Below are 20,929 nucleotides of genomic sequence, written 5' to 3'. Positions count from 1 at the left end.
CACAGTTGAGAATTTTTGCTTATTTCAATAATTTTTCTTTGATCTTCACTCAGTATTTGCTCTTTCAGTGTATGTTCTCTGTGCTTCATTTTGCTTTCATAATGTCAGACCGTCCCTGAACTCACTCCTTCCCTCACTTTACTCTATTTACAGTCAGTACCTCAGTGATTTCATCTAGGTGCATGGCTTTAAAACATAGATGGTTTCTCAATTTATATCTCCAGCCTGGACTTCTCCCCTGAACTACAGACTCATAGCATCAAATTTCCTATTCAAAATCTACCTGGTTGCCTAATAGGAATTTTAAATTTAATATGCCCAAACCCAACTCCTGATCTGCTACCCAAACTTGTTTGTTTGGCAGTGAAACATTAGAGTTCCTGGCTCAAAAAACAGCTCTCCTCTGGTATCTCCTTGATAATCTGAAATTTTAAGTCAAAGTTTTTTTTTCTATTTTAAATATGTGCTGCTTTAATTTTTAAATTTTTGTTTATTTATTGTTGGCTCTGTTGGGCCTTGGTTGTTGCGTGCGGACTTTTTCTAGGTTTGGCCAGCTGGGACTACTCTCTCGTTGCAGTGCGCAGGCTTCTCATTGCAGTGTCTTCTTGTTGCAGAGCACAGGCTCTAGGTGCACAAGATTTAGTAGTTGCGGCTCGTAGGCTCTAGAGCTGGGGCTCGGTAGTTGTGGCGTATGGGCTTAGTTGCTCCAGGCATGTGGAATCCTCCTGGACCAGGGATCGAATCTGTGTCTCCTACCTTGACAGGCAGACTCCCATCCACTGTACCACCAGGGAAGTCCCAAAGTTTTTTACTAGGAGAACCATGGATGGGTTTCAGAAGGTCTTTAAACTTTCTAAAACAGTAGATGAACTTCAGATCATGCCTGAGAACCTGTGTGGTGGTTTTTGTTTGTTTGTTTGTTTTGAGGGAGGAGAGAAAGCATAGGCTGTTTGAGGGAGGTGAGAAAAAGACCAGGGACTTGTGGGGCCAGGAAGAAATATTTCACCTACCTTACAACTTTCTCAGGAGTGAAGGAAAAGTCACCACCCAGGAAAAGACCACTCTGCAGTGTTACATGGGCAGGTGGTAGAAGCTGAGTCAGCCTCCAGGACTCACTCTGTGGATGGCAAGGAACATTCCCCCTTGAAAAATGTGCACAATTAAACCACCAGGGGAGTTAAAACACTCAATCCAGCTGTTCAAGAAAGGCCTTTTCCTTCCTAAACCTTGAAAGTCGGATGCCACTTCCCAGCTGTTTCCTTTCATCGTTTTCTCTGCTTTTGTGATCCCTCAAGGAACCGAGGATGAGTAAAGAATGTGGTGGTCAATTGATAGCCCACCCCCTTCAAAAAGGGTAATTCAAAAAGAGCACAGGTCCCCTTGCTACCCCGTCTTCTGTCTGCCCAGCCTACCAATCACCAGGTGAGTTTTCTTTGGAAAGCCACCAACCTCATACTGAGTGCCAATGAAAACTGTCCTGGAATTCACTTTAGAAAGAACCACTTTCTTGGAGTGCTCTCTTTAGTGAGTTGCCCCAATCCCGTCACACATGTCTCCCCATTACAAAAATGTCCACTGGTCCTTCTTATTGTGGACAGTGACATCAGCACTGGCAGTGTGTTTGTTTTGAATTTCCTTCATTAAGCTGAGAGTTTTCATCCTGGGTTATAGCAGATTATTTAATGTAGAGAAAGACTCCTTAGCATTATCACAGTAGACACTCCATAAATAGGAGCTGTGTGCCACATAAGGTGGGTGATATGCTTGCCAGTTTGTTGTTGTCGTTGAGTCGCTCAGTTGTGTCTGACTTTGCAACCCCGTGGACTGTAGCCCGCTAGGTTCCTCTGTCCATGGAGTTCTCCAGGAAAGAATACTGGAGTGGGTTGCCATTTCCTTCTCCAGAGGATCTTCCCAACCCAGGGATTGAACCCACGTCTCCTGCAAGTGGATTCTTTACCACTGAGCCTCCAGGGAAGCCCATGCTACCCAGTTTCCAGACAAGGAGTCTGGAGACTCATCAGAATCATCTTGTTCGACAACAGCAGTCTTTAGAGCAGAGGTTCATACCCGTAGCTATTCATTCAAGTCACAGGGGGATTTTAAAAATAGCAACATCTGGAATCACGCCCAGAGATTCTGTTGCATTGCTCTGGGTGGTACCTGGACATCCTTCACTTCTAAAAGCTTCTCAGAGGATTCTAATGTGTATGTAGCCAGGATTGAGAACCAATACTTTCAAACTTCATTCTAGCCTTCTAGCTCTTATTTGTCTCTTCCAGACAGCATCTGGTCCAGTGATAGTTTTATAGATGAGAACACCGAGGTCCAAGGAAGATGAGTGATTTTCTTACCGCATCAGAACTGGAAGTAACTGTTTTAAAAATCACAATTTATAACCCTTCTCTGTCTCTGCATCAGCTAAATGCAAACTTGGCTGAGCATAAGAATCACCTGACTTCTTATCAAAAATAAGAAATCCCAGGTTCCCTCCTTGGATATTATTTTTAAGGAGGTTTGTGGTAAGGTCCAGCTGTCTCTAATTTAATAAGTATCCCAGTGATTAATATGATCTAGCCAATTTATTGGTTCTGTATAATTTTTAAAGATTCCGTATATAAGTGATATATATTTGTCTTTCTCTGACTTACTTCCCTTAGTATGATGATCTGTAAGTCCATCCATGTTGCTACAAGTGGCATTATTTCATTATTTTTTATGGCTGAGTAAAGTTTCATTGTGTATATGTACCACATCTTCTTTATCTATTCATCTGTCAATGGGCATCTATGTCCATTCTGGTGATGGACAGGGAAGCCTGGTTTGCTGCAGTCCATGTGGTCGCAAAGAATCGAACATGACTGAGTGGCTGAACTGATGTCCATTCTGAACCAGTGTGATTCTCTTTTTTTCCCCCTCTGCAAAAAGCTTTCTTGTTTTCATTGGTGCAAGGCTTGGGAGAGGGCTCTGGGGTGGTTAAAAAGTTGCCTCGTGGCTGCAGAGAGGGGCTTCAGACAGAAGCTCTGACACCAGAGGGGCTCCTCCAAGCCTGCTGGGCTCAGGCGGCTCCTGGTGGCTTGTTAGTTTCCTGTTCCTTAACAGGACCTCCTGTCATAAAATAACTCATACAAAATGGTTGCTATGGTGCCTGGTCACGGTGGGCTGTTTCAGTCAGTGTTTCCCTTAACACTTCAGACAGAAGCTCTGACACCAGAGGGGCTCCTCCAAGCCCGCTGGGCTCAGGCGGCTCCTGGTGGTGCTTGCGGGTGAGCCCTTGGAAGAGAGACCCGCCCAGCCCCGCCCGGGGACCAGCCAGCCTGCCGAGGTCGGTCAGGCGGTCGCCCATCTTCCTGATGAGTTTCACCGGCTCACCTAGGCCGCGGCTCTCCCGGAAGTGACGGAGGTGGGGGTTGCGCGGGCAGAACCCCGGGCCTGCAGGCCCACGATGGCCCGGTTCGGGTGCTTGTCCCCGAGCTCGGGGGCCTCCGAGGCGTCCTGGGCTTGACCCCACTCAGCCTGAGATGCGGCTGCGGTCCTGGGAGAGGGCGCGGCCGCCTTGCTGGTCTTGCATTTTCAAGAGATGCTGGGCACCCTCGCGCTTCTCCTGGGCCAGTTTGGGGACAAGGTGGCCACCGCGCTCCAGAGCCATGTGGTCGCGGTGGAAACAGAAGCCTAGAGAGAGGTTGGTGCATGAGGCCCGCAGATGCAGGGTGACCAGGCAGTGGATGGGGCCTCCACCTCCGTGGAGTCATTCTGACGAATCTAGGAGGTCAAGGTCAAAAATGGTGTTGGTGGTCCGGTGGCTGAGGGTAGCTGAGGGGCTGATTCTGAAGGTTGTGACTGGAAAAGAGGTTGGAGGGTGGTTGGAGGCTGGAGGGAGGGGCGTCCCTGGGTCTGTTCCGTGCAAACAAACACTGTTGTAGCAAGAGACACATCCACGGGACCGTCCAGTGCACTGCCTGTTGATACATTCCAAGCTAAAGAAAATTTTAGTTCTTTCATGGTGGTACAGAAAAGAACTTAAAATTCTTTTTCCCCTGTGGGAAGATATTAAGAAAAGGTAATAACCCTGCTTTATCCAACTCTAGGCTTTAATGACAGTTCTGTAATTCTTATTTTGTTTGGTTGTTGTTTTAAAATGAAGTGAGTTCTTTACTCAAAAGAACATGGATATACTTTTCAGTTGGTATTAAGCTGTGAGTTGAACTCAAATGGTTATAGCTTTGGGGACAGAAAATTAACTGGCTACTGCTGCTGCTGCTAAGTCGCTTCAGTTGTGTCCGACTCTGTGCGACCCCACAGACGGCAGCCCACCAGGCTCCGCCGTCCCTGGGATTCTCCAGGCAAGAACACTGGAGTGGGTTGCCATTTCTTTCTCCAATGCATGAAAGTGAAACGTGAAAGTGAAGTCGCTCAGTCGTGTCCGACTCTTAGTGACCCCATGGACTGCAGCCTACCAGGCTCCTCCGTCCATGGGATTTTCCAGGCAAGAGTACTGAAGTGGGAACTGGCTACTACTATGACCAATTATAATGACACATGCCATTCTGCCCTCTGCTCCAAGTTTGGTGGTTTCCAGGCAGGAAGGGTGAAGCAGCTATAATCTTAGGTGGTCAAGCGGAAGAGTGCAGCTCAGCAACCACTTGTTAAGGGCCCCCTGACTAAGCATGTGACTTTGCAGGAATGCCCTTAAATTCCATTCTTCCAAAGGCAGCTTTACTAAGAGATGCAGTGGGAAGAGCCCTGGAATCCAACTCTGAAGACTGAGGTTCTGAGATACTGTTCTCCCACCTACTTGCTATGTGACTATCATCAGATCGTTTGATTTCTATCAGTCTCACTCCCACATCTGTGGTGAGGATAATGATATCCATTCCACCTACCTAGTGAGGGATATTTGAGTATTACATTAGCTAATAGATTAGTTAGCATTTGCCTCATAATAATCACAAACCTCTGTGGTATATGACAATAAATATTTATTTTTTCATAGGTCTGTAGGGTTTAGCTAATCTAGGCTGGGCTTCCTGGGCAGCTTTGCTGATGCTGGCTGAATTCACATGCCTGGGACATTGACTGATCCCAGCAGGGCTGGAAAAGGGTGATTAACCCAGATGTCATATCCTTCTCATGGAAATGGCAGGGGTGCAAGATTGCATGAGAACAGGCCCCATTGCAGAAGCACTTTTACAAGCCTCTCCTGTGTCATATATTTACCATTGATCAAAGCAAGCCACATGGCTCAACTGAAACTTAAGGACTGAGCTTGTATATTTGGCCTTTTGATGGAAAGAGGTGTAAAGCCACACAGTGAATGTCATGGGTACTGGAAAAGATGAAGAGATTGGGTTATTTAACTGCGTTATCTAGCACAGCTGATGCTCATGAAGTGCAATATAAAATATATTAATGTAATGAAACTTCGGTGATCCAGAATGATAAGTAAATTAACCATGTGTGAACTGACTTGTGAGTAACTTTTATGGATAGAAGAGGGTATAACTCATTTTATATTCCAAATTTTTTCCATTTTAGTGGGTTTGTAAGCAGCTTTGTGTATCGTGCCTTCAACAATTATTGTGCCACCTGATTAAACAGTATGGGACACAAGTTTAAATGACTTGGTTGTTGGAGAGAACTTTCTCTTTTTTCCTGGATTAAGATCTTGAAGAAAGCCAGTTGTGTATATCAGAGGTTTGTTTCACAGTTTAAAACTATGTTTCTCTGGCTGACTCCAGGGAAGGAGCACGATTGATTCAAGATGAGTGTGGAATATCATGATGTGTCAGGAAGTAAAGAAATGATCTGAAAAATGATAGGGACATGCCACAAGTGCAGAGGAGCCAGATTGAATGGGTTTCAGCTGGCTAAATCTTAGACAGTTTGAGCACCAAAATAATTCATTATAGTATTGAATTATAAATCAATGGAAAAACAGGCAGATAAATGGGTAAATGGAGAAGGGCTTGCTTACAAGTATCCTTGCCTGGAGAATCCCCATGGATAGAGGAGCCTGGTGGGCTACAGTCCATGGAGTTGCAAAGAGTTGGACATGACTGAGCAACTAAGCACACACACATATTAATAGAATGCCAAGCACTGACTGGTCAATGTGGAGGAAGTCCTAGAGTTGGAAGATTATCATTTAGCCTTGATCAGGCAAGGATCATCAATGGATACTAAATTTAGAGGAAATTTTGATGGGCAGGATATTTCCATGGTTGTTCAGTATATTGCCAGAGATCGTTCATTAGTAGCAGGGGAAGGAAAAAATAGTAATTATACAATGGAAAAAGTAGACAACACCTAGACCAGGTGACCCAAATTAACATCACCAGTGAAGGAGAGATGGACATCATGTAGCTCCAGAAGTGATACCCCAAAAAGGATATATGTCATTTAGGCAGTATTTTGACTGAAAATGTATAATCTGAATCTGATCCTGAGGAAACATCAGCCAGACACAAAACACGGAAAAGGAAGTGGAGCAATATTCTTTCAATGTCTTAAAAGACAAAGAAAGGCTGTGGAAATGTTCCAGGTTAAAGGAGTCTAAAAGATATGACAGCTAAATACAACACCTGAGCCTAGACTGAACACCATACTACGGAGAAAGTGAAAATACTACAAATGGCATTATTAGGTCAACTGACAAAATTGAAATTTGGACAGTAGATTAGACAAAAACATCGTTCTGGCCATGATGAAGTAACAGGGACCAGCTTTACCCTCCTAGCTTAAACAACTCAAGAACCAGATAAAATGAAATGATGGTTCACAGACTTTGGAACAGGCAGCACAGGACTGAGATCCCTAAGAGCGGAGAAACAAACAAGATGAACCCTCTAATTGCCCCTGCTTACTGTCTGGAGCAAGTTTCTAAGCCTCAGCGCATAGAGGGAAATGCAAACAGAGCCCCCAGTCTTTCTGAGTTGAGACACAGTTGAGAATTTGGAGAGGCCACCGTGGCCAGGATTTGCAAGGCAAAGGACCAGATAGGAGAGTGCTCCACAGAGATAGAACACTGGAGGTCTGCAGAGGGGCTCCCTTGAATCATCAGCTTGATAAAAGAAAGTGAAAGCCGCTCAGTCATATCCTAGTCCATGGAATTCTCCAGGCCAGAATACTGGAGTGGGTAGCCTTTCCCTTCTTCAGGGTGTCTTCCCAACCCAGGGATCCAACCCAGGTCTCCTGCATTGCAGGTGGATTCTTTACCAGCTGAGCCACAAGGGAAGCCCAAGAATACTGGAGTGGGTAGCCTAGTGGATCTTCCCGACCCAGGAATCAAACCGGGGTCTCCTGCATTTCAGGTGGATTCTTTACCAACTGAGCTATCAGGGAAGCCCCCAAAGTGCTAATCTGTGCATGAGTTTCTAAGGAAACTGCCTGAGGCCAGGGGGATCCTCTTCCAAAAGTATCAGATGGCAGACTTCTTGGAGATTGCACAGGCTTGGGAACAGTTCATCTTCCCAGCAGCCAGGCTGGAGAACCCTCTTACTATGTGGGCCTTAGGCAGAGTGCTTAGAAAGGTATTAGCGCAGTGGTGAGATCATTGGACTTATAAGCTAGGCCTAACCTAAAGGCTACTCTGGTCTGGTCCAGCCTAACAAAGCTGAAAAGCAAAATTGTAAAGAATCAAATTATTTCCAAGTAACTTACCTGCATCTCAGAGGAAAGCACAAAATTATTTACCAAAAATTAGAGAATATTACAAAAATTACTTAAATCCAGCACCTAACAATGGATCCAGTGTCTGGCATCCAATCAGTCTGTAACTGTACTGTGGTTATGTAAGAGACCATCTCCATCATTCCGAAGTACACACTAAAATATTTAGGGATCCAGGGCTATGATGTATGAAATTTGCAAAGAGGGAAGGGTGGAGAATAGGTGAATCTGGGTAAATTCAGGTATATCCTGAAAAAGATATACAGGGTTCTTTGTACAATGTTTATTTTTACAAATTTTTGAATTTGAAATTATTTCCAAGTAAGTTAATTCAAAAAAAGAAAGATAAAGTCAATGTTTCTTGTACCTCAGAAATTAGCAAAAGCATGGCAAATAGATGGGGAAACAGTGGCTGACTTTATTTTTCTGGGCTCCAAAATCACGGCAGATGGTGACTGCAGCCATGAAATTAAAAGACACTTACTCCTTGGAAGGAAAGTTATGACCAACCTAGACAGCATATTAAAAAGCAGAGACATTACTTTGTCAACAAAGGTCCGTCTAGTCAAGGCTATGGTTTTTCCAGTAGTCATGTATGGATGTGAGAGTTGGACTATAAAGAAGCAGAAGAATTGATGCTTTTGAACTGTGGTGTTGGAGAAGACTCTTGGGAGTCCCTTGGACTGCAAGGAGATCCAACCAGTCCATCCTAAAGGAAATCAGTCCTGGGTGTTCATTGGAAGGACTGATATTGAAGCTGAAACTCCAATACTTCGGCCACCTGATGCGAAGGGCTGACTTTGGAAAAGACCCTGATCCTGGATAAGATTGAGGGCAGGAGGAGAAGGGGACGACAGAGGATGAGATGGTTGGATGGCATCACTGACTTGATGGACATGGGTTTGGGTGGACTCCAGGAGTTGGTAATGGACAGGGAGGCCTGACGTGCTGCGGTTCATGGGGTCACAAAGAGTTGGACACGACTGAGTGACTGAACTGAACTGAACTGATCTGGATAGTGCTATGATGGCACTCGATCCATCCACAAGAAGGTGTATAACGTTTATCAACTGCTACAGAGAATTAAAAATAGCATTTAGGAGGGATCCTGCAAAAGCAGCAAATTAGCGGGGGGGGGGGGGGAGAAGAGAAATATAACAAATAACTATTTGTTACCATAATGGGCATTTGGAAATTCTTTTAAGTGTTAACTTTTTCCTTCATCAGCCAATTCCTATGTTTTGCTGAACTGAAGGATATTCCAGTTTGCTTTTCTCCCACTTGTCCTGGTTTTCTGATCTATTGCATTCTGGATGAATGAAATCTAGAGCCTTTCTGATCTAAATGTTGAGGAAATCTGACTTACTTTTCAAGGAAGGAACAGATCCTAGTATGAGGCAACCAGCAACAGGGAGAGACCTGTTCCTGGTCTCAGGGCAACCCAGCAGTTGGAGCCAACAGTTTTCTGCAGTACTTGATGTTACAGCATTTTCACATGTTCAGTCTAAGTTGAGGGCATATGAACCTTCACTCTGATGAGAACTGGATTTGTCAAAACAAAAGGAAACAGACTTAACCAGAGAATTCTGGCTCCTTCTCTTCCTGAGTAACCCTTGAGGTCTTGCAGTGTCCGTCCAAGGTTCTGTTGAGGTCTTCAGTTCTTATCCTGTGACCAGTTGGAATTATTTTTCTACATCATGTGATCCTCAGATGCAAGAAGATCCCTAAGTTTATGCTGCATCAAAGTGATGAATGTAAATTCCCTGATCAGTCTGGGTTTTGTGGCACCTATAATATCCTAGGATTTGGGCCTGAGAGAGAGGAGGAGGTATCACAGATTTTCTAGCCAGTGGAATAGTCTCTATTTCTGATATTTGGGAATAAATTTGACCAAAAGAAAAATATATTTTTAGTTCGCAGTCCCTATCTTTAATAGCCCTGGAACTTACCTCTCTCAGATGTCCAGAGAGGTGGTCATTGAACATTTTTCTGTGTCATGGTCTATTGATTTGCTTAAATATGAAACTTCAATTCCCACATCGAGTCTTTCCTAATCAGAAACATTATGCAAGTGTAAAATAGTAAGTAGTTTTATTTTGGGAAACCATGAAATTTGGTCTCATCCATAACTAATGAAAATTTGTGCTCCAGACAATCTCTAAAAGTTCTGAAAAACATATACAAAAATCACTAAGAACAAATTGGTCAGCCTGGCGAATAAAGAGGATGTTGAATGGTGTTTAGAAGAGTCTATGCTGCGTGAAGCCCAGTGGATCTCAACTGTGGCTGTACCTTTGTGGAGCTTTAAAAAATTCCATGACCAGGAAGCCAAGCACTGGATTGATTAAATCAGAATCTCTGGAGGTGGCTTGGGCATTAGCAGCTTTTAAAGCTCCCAGTTATATGTGGAACTTACAAATAAAATAAATTAATGAATATAACAAAACAGAAACAGACTCACAGATCTTGAGGACTAGTGGTTACCAGTGGGGAGAAGGAAGGGCAGAATAGGGAGAGGGGATTTGTCATTGTTGTTCAGTCGCTAAGTCATGTCCAGCTCTTTGTGACCCCATGGAAGGCAGCACACCAGACTCCTCTGTCTTCCACTGTCTCCTGGAGTTTGCTCAGATTCATGTCCATGGAGTCAGTGATGCTGTCTAACCACCTCATCCTCTGCCGCCCCCTTCTCCTTTTGCCCTCAATCTTTCCCAGCATCAGGGTCTTTTCTATATATAAAATAAGTAAGCTAACAAGGATATATTGTACAGCACAGAGAATATAGTAAATATTTTATAATAACTATAAATGGAACATAACCTTTAAAAATTGTGAATTACTAGGTTGTACACCTGAAACTCACATAATATTGTACATCAACTATATTTCAATTAAAAATAAAGCTCCCCAGATGATTCCAGTATGTAGCAGCCTGTGTTGAGAACCACTGAGCTAGAGTGATACCTGATTTTCACCTTCACCCTGAGGCAGGTATTTCAAAGAAGAAAACCAGGGGGATGATTTTCAGTTGTTCTACATACATGTGTCAATTATGGCTATTAGGCCAAACTATAAACCCAAATTCCATTCTGTGCCTATAAGCACAAAAAATGTAACTCCAAATGGTTTAAATAATGACAGGATTAATAACCCATGCAAGCAAAAAGTTTACAGACTAGGTTGGCTTTTGGAGAGCCTTGATCGAGTGGCCTGAGTACATCAGCAAGGATTTTGTCTCTCCACTCTGCCTTTTGCAAAGTCATTCAACCCAAAGATGTATCCTGTTGCAGTCTCAAGATGGCTGCAGGAAACACCTATGGTTCCTTTTTCTTCTTTCATTTCTAGCAGGAGAAAGAGAACTTGCTGCCTTCCCAGCAGCAGTTTTAAGATTAACTCTGATTGGCCTAGAGTGTGCCACATGCCTACCTCTGAACCAGTCATTGTATAGAGAGATGCAGTGCACTTATCGGCTTAGCTTTGTTCAAATGCTCCACCCCTGAGAAACTGATGGCTGTTGGAAGGAAAAGTTAGGGAGTGGGGATGAGAAATTGATACTGGCAGTGCAGCCAACTAAAGCCATGGGATGGTTTCAAAAGTTAAGTGTGAATAATTGATGCTTTCCAACTATGATGCTGGAGAAGACTCTTGAGAGTCCCTTGGGCTGCAGGGAGATCAAACCAGTCAATCCTAAAGGAAATCAAAATTCATTGGAAGGATTGATGCTGAAGCAGCAATACTTTGGCCACCTGATGCGAACAGCTGACTCATTGGAAAAGACACTAATGCTGGGAAAGATTGAGGGCAGAAGGAGGAGGGGATGATAGAGGATGAGATGGTTAGAGGGCATCATTGACTCAATGGACATGAGTTTGAGCCAACTCCAGGAGATGGTGAAGGACAGGGAAGCCTGTCATGCTGCAGGGCATGGGGTCGCAAAGAGTCAGACACAACTTAATACTGAACAACAAATACTTAAGTTATTAAAAAAATAATGAAACTCATTTCACCCATCCTTACCACCAGTCTTGTTAGTTTATAGCACGGGGTTCTCAGTCTTACAACTATTGGCATTTGGGGCTAGATTTTGCTCTTGCTCTGGGGGCTGGCCCATGCACTGTAAGATGTCTAGACTGTACTCTCTGCTTTCCTTCCCAGATTCTAAGGGACAAGATGGGGAGGCAGTGACTTCTATGTCTGGGGCATGGGGGAAATGTGTGTTTTGAAGTTGGACATATGGACAAATGAAGTTTAAATCTCAGTCTTCCCCTTTTCTGGGTTACACTAAAGAAGTCATTACAGCTCAGTCACTTCATCTGAGAACCTAAATACTATCTACCTCACTGGTTTGTTGTTGTACCTACATGAGTCTATTTTGTGTGAAAGTACTTTGTACCCCATAACGAGCTATGCTCTTGAACTGTGTTGCTGCTGGTATCAGTGAGTGTCTGCAGTCCTTTCTGTGGTGTTCGTTTGTGGCCTGTTTCAAGGTTGGTGGCTCTGGACTCTGAGGGCAAAGCCTCTTAGAAGTTAAAGCTCTGTGTCAGCATCATGGCATCCTTTGTTTTGACAGGAATCCTTTGTTTTGAAAACCTAGCGTGGATCCTGGATCCTCTCTTATAGCATCACATTTTTCATTGTATTTCTTCTCAGTCTGCGATTATATATTTGTATAGAAACAGTAACAGTTAACATTACTGAGCATTTACTAGATGCCTTCTATGCACTTTAAGTATAATATCCCATTTAACCCTTCCAACAACCCAATGAGGTCATTATTTGTCATTTTTAATTATAGATTTGTAAAAAATATATTTATTTAGTTTTGGCCATGCTGGGTCTTTGTTGCTGAATTCGGTCTTTCTCTAGTTGTGGTGGGTGATGGCTCCTCTCTAGTTGCAGTGTGTGGGCTTCTCTTGTGAAGCATGGGCTCTAGGGTGCAAGGGCTCAGTAACTGTGGTGCATGAGCTTAATTGCATGTAGAATCTTGCTGAACCAGGGATCGAACCTGTGTCCCTTGCATTGGCAGGCAGATTCTTAACCACTGGACCACCAGGGAAGTCGATGATAGATTTTAGTGATGATAGAAATAAAGTTATAGTATGTGATCAAAATGTTATGTTGTGTTTTGATCAATTAGTAATAGATTGTGAGAATTTTCTGTCACAGTCACTGTAATTATCTTTTAAAAAGTTGTTGGACTTCTAGGCTGTCTCTAATTTTTCAAAGGGATAAATAAAACTATAAAGAACATGTTTCTGCATAAAAGTTCTGTTTATCTAAATCTGTCTTTTAACTTTGTTCCTGTAGTTTTTTTTTTTTTTTTTTTACAAGATAGCTGATTATTTGCACTTTTTATGGTCTGGGATGGGGATTAGCAAATTTTTTCTCTGAAGGACCAGATAGTAAATATTTTAGGCTGAGGCCTATACAATCTCTGTCACAACTATCCTAACTTGCCCTTCTAGTGTGAAAGTAGGCATAAACAATATATAAATGATGGGCATGGCTTTGTTCCAATAAAACTTTATTTACAAAAGCAAGGGCAAGCTGTACTTAGCCCACAGGCCATAATTTGCTGATCTCTTGTCTGGGAGATCTGACAGAAAAAATTAATCCAGGGAACAAAATCTTTGTAAAACATAAGTGGAGAAGTAGATATTGTCCTTAGATTTGGTAAATCTTTTATAGAAATATTTGTGTTCTCCATGATGTCCTAAATACAAAAGTTGAGCATGATAAGGAATGATTTCTAATAAGGATATGTGCTGAAAGAAGAGTTAACATAGCAGGCCTGACTGCTGTCCTTTGAAAAGCCTGCTTATAAGATGGGCTATTGACTGACATCTGGGAACTTAGATTCTGGAGAGAATTCCCACTCTTAGCTGATAAGACTAGCTCACTGTGCCCAAACTGTTAAACAATATGGTTTATGCTGAAACCTGCTTTCTTTCCAAGAATCTAGAATTTTTATACATGGTAAGCAGAGGCCGCCTATGTGACTAGCCTCCAGTTAAAAAAACAGCCTCCAGTTGAAAAAAAAAAAAGTCCTATGAGTTCTAGCGAATCATCAAACCTGGGGATGGTCTGGGGTACCTCCCAACATAAGACACAGTCTTTTTTACTTTGTCCACTTAATGTATTCTCCCTTCAGATGTGAATTATTGTTAAAGAAAAATATATTCAAGACCCTCATGATGGTATAGGGACCACTGCAATAGGATTTTCCACTGGAGGAGAGAAATTGGATTCCACTCCAAATATGGTGGGCACGTGGGAATTTACACCAAGGAGCAGGGTGGGGCTCAGTGGCTGGAAAATTATTGAGAGAAAACATCAGGGGTAAGGGGGTGGTTCTAGCTAAACTGACCTAACAGGATTCTTTACTGAAGACAGGCCAGGATGATCAGACATCACCAGGGGGATGGTGGAAGATGAGGAACGTGATCATATATTGAGGATGATCAGATACCGAGCAGAGGGGGTTCTGGTTAACTGACTTAGAGGGTTGTTGCCAAAAGGAGATTCTACAAGAAATTGTTAATGCAGGCTCATGTGTCCTACAGACAGTGAGGTCAAAATGAAACATGGGAATTAGGAGTAGAGAAAGGTTTATTGCAAGGCCATGTGAAGAGATGAGGTGGCTCGTGCCCTAAAAAGCCTCAGGCTCCCCGCAAGGGTTTCCACAAAGCATTTTTAAAAGCCAGGTGAGGGGCCGGGGGTGGTGTTACACAGTATAGGATGGCACACTTCTCTGATTGCCTGATGGTGAGGTAGCAGGGAAGTGTCCCAGTGGTGAACTTAACCAGTCCTTAGACTCCAGGAGGCCTGGGGCTCTGTGCTCATGGTCATTGAGTAGTTAACATCTTCCATTTGGTGGGGAGTTTTCACATCTACAAAACAACTCAGGAAATTTGCATCAAATACTATTAATTAGGTACTTCAAAGAGGATGTGGGGGGAGGCCTGTCCCGGGAAGGCCCCATAGGGTTCTGTTCTGTTACACAAGTGTGCAGATGGGCCTAGGAGAAGGTTCAGGAACCTGACTGAAGTTTGATCAAGCAAAGAATGTCTATCACCATCAACTGTTAATTATGGAGATGTTCCTGATCACAGTGACAAATCCTGGGTTTAACAAAGTAGTCTTCCCTGGTGGCTCCGTGGTAATGAATCCACCTGCCAAGCAAGAAATGTGGGTTTGATCCCTGGGTTGGGAAGAGCCCCTGGAGAAAGAAATGGCAACTCACTGCAATATTCTTGCCCCAGGGAATCCCACGGACAGAGGAGCCTGGTGGGCTACTGTCCAAGGGGCCGCAAAGAATCGGACATGACTGAGCATGCACAAACCACACCACACCACTCACACACACACGAGACAATGCATGATCAGGGCCCCACTAAAAGGAACTGAGCAACCACTTACTGGAAAGCTGGTCCAAATCAGCAGAAAAATGGCTTGATGATGCAACTGTGACTGTTTGCAACCTATATATAACTCAACTGCATTATCTGGATTCAACATAACAGACTTGATGGGTAAACACAGCTCTTAAAAACCACAACCAGACTTGGGGTTCAGTAAATGGCCTGTGCCCAGCTTCATTACCATGAACCAATCTTAAACTGACAAGCCTGGTCTTGTTCAACCAGTCACTCTTTGTGAAACTTTCTAGGTTTTCTTTTGTAAATCCCACCCTTGCTTTTGGTCTGAGAGGGCCTCCGTGGGAGCTGCTCTCCTTTGTGTAGTCCTCAGTACTTTAATTGTCTCTGAATTATTATTTGATAGTTTGAAGACTCCATCCCATAAAACCTAATCCTGCTGTATTCAGTCAGGTTTTCCCTTTTTTGTTTAGAAGTAAATTCACTTTAACACTGAGTCTCAAAATCTTTGTATTTCCTTCATCACCAATCATCCCAAAGGTTGGGTACAGGGAAGCCTGGGCTGATCTGAATCATGCAGATGTCACTTGCTGGAAAAATCAAGGAAACCACCAAGGTTAACACACAAGACAAAAGAGAGGAAGACAAAACCCAGAACTTCTGGAAAAAACTAAAGGTATTCTTTTCCAAAACTCAAGACAAAAGCTGTTTCTCTAGCGCCCAATAAAATATTGTAGGGAGGAAGAAACTTTTCCTATACCCTTTTATGTTCAGTAGCTGGGGCATGCTAATTAAACTGACATGAGACAGATTAACAGGACAAAAGGTTTCTTACATATGCATATGGAGTCCTCACAAAAAAGGAGTAGACTCCAACAGGCACTTAGATCCAGGGGTTTATATTCCATTTTAACAAAGGGTGATAAATTTGTGGAAAAGTGATAAGACAAAGATAAAGGAGTTTGGGATTCCAGGGGGGCAGTGAATTGTGAAAAGGTAAAATATATGGGCTGGAGAAGGCAATGGCACCCCACTCCAGTATTCTTGCCTGGGAAATCCCATGGACAGAGGAGCCTGGTGAACTGCAGTCCATGGGGTCATAAAAGAGTCGGACAAGACTTAGTGACTAAACAATAACAAAATATATGGGAGAAATAAGTGGAAGATAAAGGCTGTTGGGTAAGGTTTGTTATGCAGACCCATCTTGGGAGTGACTTTATGTCTCAGTTGCTAAAGGTGGTTTTCCTCTTCCTGGTATGGGAGAAGGCTGGAGGAACACTTTTACAAGGGGAGATTTATGCTCTGCTTCTAGGCAGATAGGAGGAGGGCAGAGAGCTCTCTATGTATTTGTTGCTTCTTAACTGCCTTTAGCTCAAAATAACTCTTATGTCAAGGTAGCATATTTGGGGCTGGCATTTTCTGATCCCTTTCTGCTTATGAATTGGTTGTACACATTCACTCCTGGAAGGTGATTTAAATTATAGTTTTACATTTATGCCTCTTAAAAGAAATGCTCCTTAACTTAAAACTCCCTTTCTAAAACACCAGATAACATTTCCCATCCCCCCATCCCCAGTGTATTTGCTTGGTAAAGATCTTGAGCACCCCACCCAAACCCACTTTTGTTTGTTTGTTCTACTCCCCTCTAGCCCGTTTATACTCAGTGTTCAGATTTCACCTCCCTCCCCCCAAACCTTGACCTGTCCTCTAAATGTTTGGAGCTTCACAAAGGCTTTGAGGGCCCAGGAAATGGCATAAATTCTTTTCAGAAAAACAGTACATTTTAACGGATAAAATGTTACTTTCTGGGGCCTGAGAAGCAACCACAGACCTCTCCTTTATGACATAAAAGCAATTTAAGATTCCAATTAAAGACCTTTCTAGTTCATGAACAGATGACTAGATAAAGAAGTTGTGGTTTGTGTGTGTGTGTTTGTGTGTGTGTATGTATATACACACAATGGGCTATTACCCAGCCATAAACAAGTACGAAATCCTGCTATTTGCAACAACACGGGTGGACCCTGAAGGCATTATGCTAGGTGAAATAAGTCAGAGGAAGACAAATACTGTGCAGTTTCACTTATATGTGGAATCTAAAACAAATAAACACCCCCAAAGTCATAGAGAAAGAGATTAAATATGTGGTTAACAGAGGTGGGGGGTGGGGAGAGGGGAGTGGGTGAAGATGGTCAAAAGGTCCACACTTCCAATTATAAGGTATTTTAAGTACTAGAGATGTAATGTACAAAATGATGACTACAGTTAACATTGCTCTGTGATGTATTTGAAAGTTGTTAAGAGAGTAAATCTTAAGAGTTCTCATCATCAGGTAAAAAACCATTTTTTCCCCTTTTTCTTTTGTACATGTATGAGATGATGGATGTTAGCTAAAATTATTGTCATAATCGTTTTGTTACTTAATTAAGTCGTATGGACCCTGCTGGGGCCCGATCCTGGTCAAGGCCATCTGCCTCAGCAGAGAAGGGTTCTTTTTCCATTCAGGTTAGAGCAGTCGAATAATAATGTAACTAAGCTGAGATCAACTTAGCCCAAGTTTGATATTGTAGGCAAGAATCCCTTAGAAGAAATGGAGTAGCCATCATAGTCAACAAAAGAGTCCGAAATGCAGTAACTTGGATACAATCTCAAAAACGACAGAATGATCTCTGTTCGTTTCCAAGGCAAACCATTCAATATTACAGTAATCCAAGTCTATGCCCCGACCAATAATGTTGAAGAAGCTGAAGTTGAACGGTTCTATGAAGACCTACAAGACCTTCTAGAACTAACACCCAGAAAGGATATCCTTTTCATTATAGGGGACCGGAATGCAAAAGTAGGAAGTCAAGAGATACCTGGAATAGCAGGCTAATTTGGCCTTGAAGTACAGAATGAAGCAGAGCAAAGGCTAATAGGGTTTTGCCAAGAGAACGCACTGGTCATAGCAAACATCCTCGTCCAACAACACAAGAGAAGACTCTACACATGGACATCACCAGCTGGTCAACACCGAACTAAGATTGATTATATTCTTTGCAGCCAAAGATGGAGAAGCCCTATACAGTCAGCAAAAACAAGACCGGGAGCTGACTGTGGCTCAGATCATGAACTCCTTATTGCCAAATTCAGACTTAAATTGAAGAAAGTAGGGAAAACCACTAGGCCATTCAGGTATGACCTAGATCAAATCCCTTATGATTATACAGTGTAAGTGAGAAATAGATTCAAGGAATTAGATCTGATAGACAGAGTGCCTTAAGAACTATGGACAGAGGTTCATGACATTGTACAGGAGATAGGGATCAAGACCATCCCCAAGAAAAAGAAATGCAAAAAAGCAAAATGGCTGTCTGAGGAGGCCTTACAAATAGCTGAGAAAAGAGGAGAAGTGAAAAGCAAAGGAGAAAAGGAAAGATATTCCCATCTGAATGCAGAGTCCCAAAGAATAGCAAGGAGAGACAAGAAAGCCTTCCTCAGTAATCAGTGCAAAGAAATAGAGGAAAACATTAGAATGGGAAAGACTAGAGATCTCTTCAAGAATATTAGAGATACCAAGGAAACATTTCATGCAAAGATGGGCTCAATAAAGGACAGAAATGGTATGGACCTAACAGAAGCAGAAGATATTAAGAAGAGGTGGCAAGAATACACAGAAGAACTATACAAAAAAGATCTTCACGACCCAGATAATCATGATGGTATGATCACTCACCTAGAGCCAGACATCCTGGAATGCGAAGTCACGTGGGCCTTAGAAAGCATCACTATGAACAAAGCTAGTGGAGGTGATGGAATTCCAGTTGAGCTATTTCAAATCCTAAAAGATGATGTTGTGAAAGTGCTGCAGTCAATATGCCAGCACATTTGGAAAACTCAGCAGTGGCCACAGGACTGGGAAAGGTCAGTTTTCATTCCAATCCCAAAGAAAGGCAATGCCAAAGAATGCTCAAACTACCACACAATTGCATTCATCTCACATGCTAGTAAAGTAATGCTCAAAATTCTCCAAGCCAGGTTTCAACAGTATGTGAACCATAAACTTCCAGATGTTCAAGCTGGATTTAGAAAAGGCAGAGGAACCAGAGATCAAATTGCCAACATCTGCTGGATCATCAAAAAAGCAAGAGAGTTCCAGAAAAATATCTACTTCTGCTTTATTGACTATGCCAAAGGCTTTGACTGTGTGGATCACCACAAACTGTGGAAAATTCCAAAAGAGATGGGAATACCAGACCACCTGACCTGCCTCTTGAGAAACCTGTATGCAGGTCATGAAGCAACAGTTAGAACTGGACATGGAACAATAGACTGGTTCCAAATTGGGAAAGGAATATGTCAAGGCTGTATATTGTCACCCTGCTTATTTAACTTACATGCAGAGTACATCATGCAAAATGCTGGGCTGGATGAAGCACATGCTGGAATCAAGATTGCTGGGAGAAATATCAGTAACCTCAGATATGCAGATGACACCACCCTTATGGCAGAAAGTGAAGAAGAACTAAAGAGCCTCTTGATGAAGGTGAAAGAGGAGAGTGAAAAAGTTCGCTTAAAGCTCAACATTCAGAAAGGTAAGATCATGGCATCCGGTCCCATCACTTCATGGCAAATAGATGGGGAAACAGTGGAAACAGTGGCTGACTTTATTTTTCTGGGCTCCAAAATCACTGCAGATGGTGACTGCAGCCATGAAATTGAAAGACGCGTGCTCCTTGGAAGGAAGGTTATGACCAACCTAGACAGCATATTAAAATACAGAGGCATTACTTTGCCAACAAAGGTCCATCTAGTCAAAACTATGGTATTTCCAATAGTCATGTATGGATGTGAGAGTTGGACCATAAAGAAAGCTGAGCACCGAAGAATTGATGCTTTTGAACTGTGGTATTGGAGAAGACTCTTGAGAGTCCCTTGGACTGCAAGGAGATCCAACCAGTCCATCCTAAAGGAAATTAGTCCTGAATATTCATTGGAAGGACTGATGCTGAAGCTGAAACTCCAATACTCTGGCCACCTGATGCGAAGAACTGACTCATTTGAAAAGACCCTGATGCTGGGAAAGATTGAAGGTGGGAGGAGAAGGGGATGACAGAGGATGAGATGGTTGGATGACATCACTGACTCAGTGGACATGAGTTTGAGTAAACCCCGGGAGTTGGTGACGGACAGGGAGGCCTGACATGCTGCAATCCATGAGGTTCCAAATAGTCGGACATGACTGAGCAACTGAACTGAACTCAATGTCTGGTCATGAGCACCAGTAGATGTGTCATTTAGTATCTAATGTACTAGAATCAGCAAATAATGAGACCAGGTCTGTTGGAAGTCAGATTTATTGCCATCTTGGTCCTAGCTGATTCTGGTTTTTTTCCATTTTTGTAGTTTCCTTTTTTATCTCTGCACCCTTTAATTTAAAGATTATATTAACTCCTGCTAAAGGCTAGGTTGGTGGGCTTTGAGCAAAGAACTGAAGCACCTCTGGCAACAATTTCATAGTATATGTGAGTCAAATCAATATGCTGTGTACCTTAACTGTATTCAGTGTTGTATGTTAATTATATCTCAGTACAACTGGAGGGGGGTGGAGAGTTCACACTCTTCAAGCACCAAAACAAAAAAACACCTTTCCTTTGTAAAATGTTTCCACTGTTGTCACCTTCCCCTACCACAAAGTACTTTGGAGTGAAGTGAAGTGAAGTTGCTCAGTCATGTCCGACTCTTTGCGACCCCATGGACTGTAGCCTATCAGGCTCCTCCATCCATGGGATTTTCCAGGCAAGAGTACTGGAGTGGGTTGCCATTTCCTTCTCCAGGAGATCTTCCCGACTCAGGTACTTTGGGGCCTTGTATTTCGTTTAGAGTTGCCTTGAGTTGCTTATGTAAATGGA

General features: G+C 42.8%; 1 pseudogene; it reads right to left on the bottom strand.

Annotated features, from left to right (window-relative positions):
* Positions 1–3,136: 3,136 nt before the first annotated feature.
* LOC145535768 (ferritin light chain pseudogene) lies at positions 3,137–3,999 on the bottom strand (annotated as a pseudogene).
* Positions 4,000–20,929: the final 16,930 nt, after the last annotated feature.

The sequence above is a fragment of the Giraffa tippelskirchi genome, chromosome X (genome assembly GCF_054371585.1).
Source record: "Giraffa tippelskirchi isolate mGirTip1 chromosome X, T2T-mGirTip1v1.2.pri, whole genome shotgun sequence".
Lineage (NCBI taxonomy): Eukaryota > Metazoa > Chordata > Mammalia > Artiodactyla > Giraffidae > Giraffa > Giraffa tippelskirchi.
The sequence above is the reverse complement of the archived record's forward strand: the minus strand, read 5'-3'. Positions and strand labels throughout refer to the sequence as shown.